This window comes from Aedes aegypti, chromosome 2 (genome assembly GCF_002204515.2).
Source record: "Aedes aegypti strain LVP_AGWG chromosome 2, AaegL5.0 Primary Assembly, whole genome shotgun sequence".
Lineage (NCBI taxonomy): Eukaryota > Metazoa > Arthropoda > Insecta > Diptera > Culicidae > Aedes > Aedes aegypti.
Window position 1 is genome coordinate 467,726,275 of NC_035108.1, and position 8,393 is coordinate 467,734,667.

Sequence of the window (8,393 nt, forward strand, 5' to 3'; positions counted from 1 at the left end):
GATACAGATGTACATTGAAAAATTGCGTCATCTTGAATTGTCTGCATATAATGCACTTTTATAACAATTTTATTTCCAACGATTTTGACGAAGTGAACTAAAAATATTACCTATATAATTCGTTTTCCTACTAATTGTTATGATTGTGACTTCAAGCTACATTACATTTCTTGCTTGAACACGTGGATTTGAAAACGGTGTCGATGGATTCAATTGATAATAAGTTGATAATTGATTCAACCGAAAATAATCAAACAAGAGAATTTTTTTAATCAGGTGTATTGTGTGAGGTGAAACGAGTTGACCTATGTAACAAGTTGATTTGCCTTCATTTGATATCAGCTTGTCGTGATTCATCCGACCCGCAGAATAAGCTTGAATGAGAAAAATGACAGCAAGTAACGCCCCCAACGCAAGAAGTCGAGTTTGTGGGGGAGTCTGTGTTATCAACTGAAATTCCATAATTATGCATGTCGCATATTGATGCTTTGAAGTTTGTCTAAGAAATACCAATACACCAATGCAGGTTTCTTGCAGCCTATCATGTTGTACCAGCATATGCAACCTCTAGTAATAGGACTATACAGACCGTCACCTTTTCCAATGATTCTATCACTGAGTTTTCTCGTCAAAACTACACTCTGTAAAATAAACTGAAAAATCCCAATTCGACTAAATTTTCGATTAAAAATCCTTTTAACAAAATATCATATGCTTCTATGAGCAATAAAATTCTTTTCGACCAATTGTCCATTCGACGAAATGTATATTCGACCAAATGTTCTTTCGACTTAATGTCATTCGACCAAACGTCATTCAACTAAATGTCATTCGACTAAATGTCAAAGATTCAATAACTTGTTATTTATACGTCTGCGCTACACATCATTTTTTAGTTTGTGAGGCATCGGAAGTATCAATGTTTTATACAAGGCGAAAGTCTCATTTACAGTCTCATTTACAGTCGCAACACGGCTTTTCACTTCGCGGGAAACATCATTGTCACATGTCACAAGTGTTCCAAGGTAAAAAAACTCTTCAAAAACTTTAAGCACATCCTCATCAAACACTACCTCAGTACCCGAGTAGGAAAAAATAACTCGCCAATAACTTATGCATACCATATTTTGGTATCATACCACAATCATCTGTAGAGCCTTTTAATCACTGCTTCCATTATTTAGGAATATTGTGGTATCATACCACAATTATCAATACCTCATTATCAATACCTCATTTTGGTATTATAATGGTATTTGAAAAAAATGTTAAAAACTATTAAAAATACTTCATTTTGGTATTCGAAAGCTATTGAGGACTGCTGGAGGTATTGAACTATAATTGAAAAATTTCATTTTTGTATGAAAATCCATCAAGTATTATTTAGGTATTACAATACCTGATCTTATTATCAGCTTGGTATTTGTAGAATATGTAGAAGGTATTATTTGAGGTATTTTACCTCTTATGCAGGGCTCATTCATACCTCATTCAGGTTGTAAGTATTGGAAATTATCTGGTATGGAATACCTCAATTTGGTATTCAGTAGTTATTTTCTTCTGCTCGGGTACCAACGCCACTTACCGTACCTCTATCTCTATCTACAACCATGTACCGTAATCGGGGTAACATTGATCGTATTTTTGAACATTTTCTTGAATATTTCGTTTGAAACTGCAAATGTTGCAAGTTTTATATTTTTAAAACTAGTTCTGCCACCCGCAGCTCGTGACTATATATTGTATTTTTTTTTTTTAATTATTCATGTTTAAAATAAGGTTTTTTTTTTGCAATTTCTCATCGTAATAGGCTGTTTTTCATCACGCCACTGTGTCATGAAATGACCTACTTTCCTGCATAGAAGTATGCGGTTTTCCTCTCATCAGCTGTTTCTATGTTATTAAGTATCGCTCCTCTAGATATCGTGTTGAAGCAACGCTTCAATCATACTACTCAGTGCATTGTTCAATACCAAAAAAAAAAACTAGAAACGCTTCACACCAGAACAACACCGCGATACCTGCGACATTTCCTGACGATTTCAACGGAAAATTCCCCATTTATTTGTACAGCTCACACCGAGTGCAACTCGTGAGGTATTTTAATTAAAACGCAACTGCAGCTAGCGATGAATGTACAGGATTTTTTTCCGGCCACATCATTAAATAATCGGCAACGGCACCCGAAGCGATTTCCACCACATGAAGCGGAACTTTGCGAAAGCATTCCTTGGCTCGATAAAATTGAAATGCCTGTGCCTGGAAGGTGCCAGCTGGAAGGCTGAATTAATTCATTGTGTGACATCCGCCATGGACGCTCATGTGAAAAGTACAACAATGAGCGAGTTATGTGGTTTCGTACAAAGGATCTCGATTGCAGAATGAACCGCACTATAAATTCCACCGATAATCCGTTATTGATAACTACCGTTTTCACTTTTTCAGCAAAAGAAATAGTGGTGATACGTTTCCAATGAATTACAGATTTATTTGTCTAAAATAATAATTTCAGAAAACATCCAACATTGTCCAAAAATGAAAAATTAAATGTTTCGACAGTGAAAGAAGATAACTGTAACGACTTGTCCACATTTCGAAAGAAGCACCTAGCACCTCGTTGATCGTAAAATTCTTTTGCACATTTTTCTCGTGACATTCGCAACTTATTCAGAAAACATAGTGGACCCGTACGAGGCACATTCAAAGAATTTACATACGCGACGCTTGACGCCAGCTATTCCCCATCAAGGATAAAAGATGAAAATTTTACCGACCAGATGCCGCCTTCCTCGACCCAGATGATGGAAATGTTCTCCAGTCACCCTGGAAACTGTTCCGAGTCACGTCTCAATCTTCGGTTGCCGGGTTGCCACGGCGGTTGCTGTCGACCAACCAAAATAACATCATTCTGCCACCGAACAGAGGTTCAGTTTTATAGAAAGCTGACTATAATTCAATTAACAAACATATTTTAGTTGAAAAACAACGTTAAATGTACACTACAATATCAGCTAGTTAAGAGCAGACACGGAAATTTCTAAACAAAATTTCTTCTCTCCGTGTTTTGATCCAAAATAGGGTAGATGACCCATTTCACATGAAGACGTTTCGCATAGAGCAGTTTCTTACAAGAACAGGTAGCATTTTGAAAAAGGCAGATAATTTTCATTATGTCATTTCCGTATGAGACATGCATTTTTCGAGATGTTCCACCTCCCCAAATAGGTGCACATATCCAAAAAAAACCCTTAATTTTTGCTTCAAAACTCAACTATTTCATCTTCCCCATATCTCGTGCATTTCTGGTTTTATCTTATATTTTTCAGGTCGGCAACTTATGTTTTATCTAGATTCAACTATCCCAGATAAAAATTTATTTTTATCTGTCGATAATTCTATAAGATAACCAACTATTGTTGTAGGTATGTTATGTAATAAAATAACAGCTTTTGATGTCGACCAATTCAGACCCCGCGAAGATTTCTCCTTAAAATTCCCCTTCAGGTCTAAGAAAGTTATTAGAAAAGAATAATCTTACCTAAGTTTGCCTAAATATTCGTTTTTGGAACCTCAAAATACATGGAAACTACAATTTTACTAAAATTAGATTCAATTGAATTTAGAACCTGGCTCATATTCCGAACAATCGAGATTTTTCGAGACTTTTTAAGAAAACCACACAAATTTCTTCATAAAATTCTTTGATTCAAGTCCTCTACAGTTAAAAGTTGTGGAAATATTAATACTTACCTTCGAAATTGACGACACTTTTCATGATAAAAACTGCTAAAATATTCAGAACGCTTATTTTTGGCCATGGTTCAAAAATTTGGACCACTGTGGCACCGACAGTAGAAATATTCCGTTTTTTATTCTGTCGGCCTTTCTCAGCTCGTTTCGGCTTGAGAAATGGACATTTCTACTATCGCAGGCTTGGAGGGCGCAAAACTTTGCAGATTCACAGACCGCTGGCTGCTGCGGCAGCAGCAATATGATTCTAGCGGAAGAGGAAAATATTAGCACCTTTGATCCGGTTCCATTGAATATCATACCGGAACGTGTTGGGAAAATTGCGATCGTGAGTGGAATTGTAATTTTTGTTTTTTGAAGTTGCAAAAAAGTTTTTGAGTGAAGGACACGCATACTCTCCAACGATGGTGATCTGTTTACTAAATTTTTGGTTAGAGCCCATTTGTATCGCATCGCATCAAGCAAGTTGATTCAACATTTGAGACGAAGAAATGGAATCTGCATTATTACGAAAAGCATAAAATTTCAAAAGAGGAGTAATATATGTGAAGACATGTTCAGCCAACATGATTAAAATCACGAAATCAGAACCTTTGAACATCCTTAGTACATAATAGATTAGGTACCTCAAATAACTAAAAAATTGCGAAGCACTGCCCTTCTTCAGTCTCAAGCCTGAGGCCTAACATGAGTGGTATTTTGGGTATGTTGTTAGGTTATTCAATTAATCAACTAAATGGTTTCAAATTATGGGCATTTTCGCCACTAAACAATCTCAGTACATACCGATCTGATTTTTTGAATCTCTATTTTCTAAAAAGCATTGTTTTTGCCTATACCTACCCCTTTGCTGGTAACACCCTCAATTACTTAGTAAATACTAATTTATAGAAACTGACTTCAGAAGTCTAAAACTTTGGGACTATCTACTTTGCCGTTCAAACTGATGTGACTATGAGCTATAGGCTCTCTTTATGCTCATGAGTTTTGCAGCATTCATCTTAGTTTTGAACCTCTCATTTCCTTTATGCGGTTTTCCCATTTCAAATGACATCTTTCCTTTACGTTTCCTCAAATATGGTGACAGCATAAATCTACCAATTAACAAGGAACGCGTCTCTTCTGATAGGGAGCCAGATATTAGGAGCGGTAAACGTGCAGCTATTCAGTAGTACTTTAGTAAAATACGTGTTATCAGTTTTAACGTTTATTGAGTTATGGTCCTTAATCAGTCTAATGTCAGGTCTTGTCTAAGTCATGGCCTACTTAAGATTGGGAGTAGCTTAGTGTAATGTAATTACTTAATATCTGAATACTACATTCGGTCATCCTGACTCGTCGATGTCCTCATCGACATCATAATTAGAGAGTACACTGGAATCTGAGAGCCATTTTTTCATGTTATTCGGTGAACAAATTGAGCTGAATGGCAAACTTGATACTTGAAAACCATCAATATCTGTAACAAGGTATCGATCATTCGGCAACATCTTTTTAATAATATAGGGACCTTTAAACTTTTTACAAAGTTTATTATCAACATTAGTTTTTAAGACAACAAAATCTCCTTCTTTATAATTTTGAACGGGTTTTCGTTTTCTGTCCACCATTTCCTTATTATATTCCTGAAGTTTTAATATGTTATCTTTTGCTTTTGTTCGAATTTCTGACAAATTGTTATTTCGCGATGAAAGCTGATTGTTTTTTACAAATATTTCTATATTGTTGGTTTCATTATTCAAATTGTTCTGGAATGTACCAAATAATAATATGCTAGGGAAATTTTTGATTGATCTATTGTATGTATTGTTATAAATAAATTCCAAATTCGAAAGTAAATTATCCCATTTAAGATTTGTATCATCTAATAATTTTGCTAACATTGGAGTAAGGGTTCTGTTTATTCTTTCAGCCTGACCATTAGCTTCGGGCGTGTATGAGGCTGTTTTGATATGATGAATACATTGATTAATGCAAAAGTTTTTAAATTGTTCTGATGTAAAGCAACTTCCTCTATCTGTAATAATTCTTGATGGTTTACTATAGTGGTTCATGTATATTATCAAGTTATCTATTACTTCTTTAGTGTTTGTTGTTTTGGTTGGATAAAACTTAACATATTTAGTGAAAGCATCTACAATTACAAGAATATATTTGAAATTTTTTGATGACTGGAGCTGGATTGGACCATAATGATCCATATGTATTGTTTGAAACGGATTTTGACCCTTATCAATATTTTTTAAAAACCCTTCCTTTTTAGTGTCAGATGGACTATAAAATATACAACTCAAACAATTATTTATGTATTTCTTTACTATCTTTTTCATACTTGAAAACCAGTAAAATTTTTTGATTTCAATTATTGTTTTCTCAATACCTATGTGGCCCAATTTATCATGGCAAATTCGTATTATGTTATCTATCATTGTCTTTGGTACTACAAGCAAAAACTTTTCGCTATCTTTTCTGAACAACACTCCATTTCTTAGTTCAAAGTTTGGAAAGGTATTTGATTCTAAATGTGTTTTTATGTTTCTAATCTTTTCATCCTGTTCTTGTGCCAGAATCACATTTCTTTCAATATCCTCAATATCTAACAGACAAATGTTTTGCTCTTTATTTTCATTTAATGTACGGTTATCCGATTTCTTTTCAATCTCACCCATCGAAAATCTACTTTAAGCGTCTACATGCTGCATTTTAACTCCATCTCTATATTCTAAGGTATAATTGTAATTTTCCAAGAACATTGCCCATCGGCTAATTTTAGGATTGATTTCTTTTTTAGCCAATGTTTGTGCCAAAGCATTACAATCAGTAAAAATTTTGAATTTTAATCCGGACAAATATACATGAAATCGTTTCACAGCATGCACAACAGCAAGTGTTTCTAGCTCAAAGCTATGTAACTTTTTTTCATACTCATCAGTTCTCTTACTAAAGAAACTAACGGGATGATAATTCCCATTATTTTGTTTTTGTAATAAAATTGCACCAAAACCGAAAGAGCTTGCATCACAATGTAATTGTGTTTCAGCTTTGGGATCATAGATTGCCAAAACTGGAGCTGTTATCAATTTATTTCTCAAAAGTTCAAAAGCATGAATTTCCTTATCATCAAAAACAAATTCAACATCCTTCTTTAATAAGTTATACAAAGGGTTAGCAATTGATGCAAAATTTTTAATAAATTTTCTAAAGTAACTAGTTTTTTTTTTTTTTTTTTTTTTTGTATGGTATTCAGTTGGAGCTGCCTGACAGCTTAACTTGTCAAGGCTGAACCCTCGGTCTGGCTTTTGCCAAGTTTCCCCTCTACCAGGACCAATACTCAGACGGACTAGGCAATGGCGCCCACATGAACACTGTTTTTTTATTAGTATTGTGACGTGGTAGTTTTTGAAAAGTACCCATATTCCCTTGCTTCTGAGAAAAGGAAGCATTATGAAAATCAGCAGCTCCATTAGAATTTGTTTGAAATAGTAGTGCATTACTAATACTGTCTAGTCGAAATGGTTTTGAATAATTTGTCATTCAAGTGCTATTCTGATTACTCCTGTCTTTTACGTAAGATTAGAGTCTTAAATGTCAAGTGCCGTCAAGTCTTAAAAAAATTAGGCTGTTTAGTAGTAGTTCTAGTTAATTTCATTTTTTGTTGTTAAAAGTATTTATTGGCCATTACGTTCATATATACTTAAAGAAAAAAGTCGCTTTCCTTGTCTGTTCAACAATTTTTCGAAACTTGCAAGTGTACCCTAATGATCGATCTCAGCGTCTTACTTTCCATAGTCATTTTTATAGTGAATATTGAAGAGTAAAGTTACCTTAGGCTTCTATTACAGTCTCCTACAAGATTCACTTTTCGGTGGCAAATGCAATGCTTCACAACGCCTACTTTCTACTTGTAAATTTTGCGAAAATGAAGCTGGAATTAGATTATTTATACCGCTGTTACAAAAGAGGTATTTCTTATTATGGCAATGTAAAAACCATATTAAAATAAGATTGTCGCCACTTATTTCTACTCAGTGAATCTACTAGTCATTTTCCTAAGAGTTCCTAAGTATTCCCTACGTCGTATATGATAACGATGTATCTAGCTAGCTAATAGTAAGAGTGGCTACGGATCATTCTGGTTAGCTAAAGGCAAACTGAACGCCACCAATAGTATTAATGTCCACTTCGAATAGATTAATTATTTGAAATGGGCATCAATTCTATCAATGACGCAGAATGTCCGTTGGATCACATCCGAGATATTATTGCGTCTATGCCATATGAATTATGACGCGGCTTCAAGCAAAAAATGCCAAAATGTGATACCACCACTACAGGTTACGCCTTTGGTTTCCATCATATGGGCTAATGGATTATGCCCTCCCATCGCGGCAAGGTCGCATAACCAAGGGGAGGGAAATTTTCTAAAGTAACTAGTTAAACCTAAAAATCTTTGAACGTCTTTTGAATTTTTCGGGAGTGGAAAATTAGATATAGCTTCAATATGCGACTTGCTTGGTTTTCTACCATATTCATTAATCGAATAACCTAAATAATCAATTTCATTGAAACAAAACTTACATTTATCTAAATTTAATTCCAGCAAATTTCTACTCAAAATTGTTAAAACTTGTTTTAATGTTTCA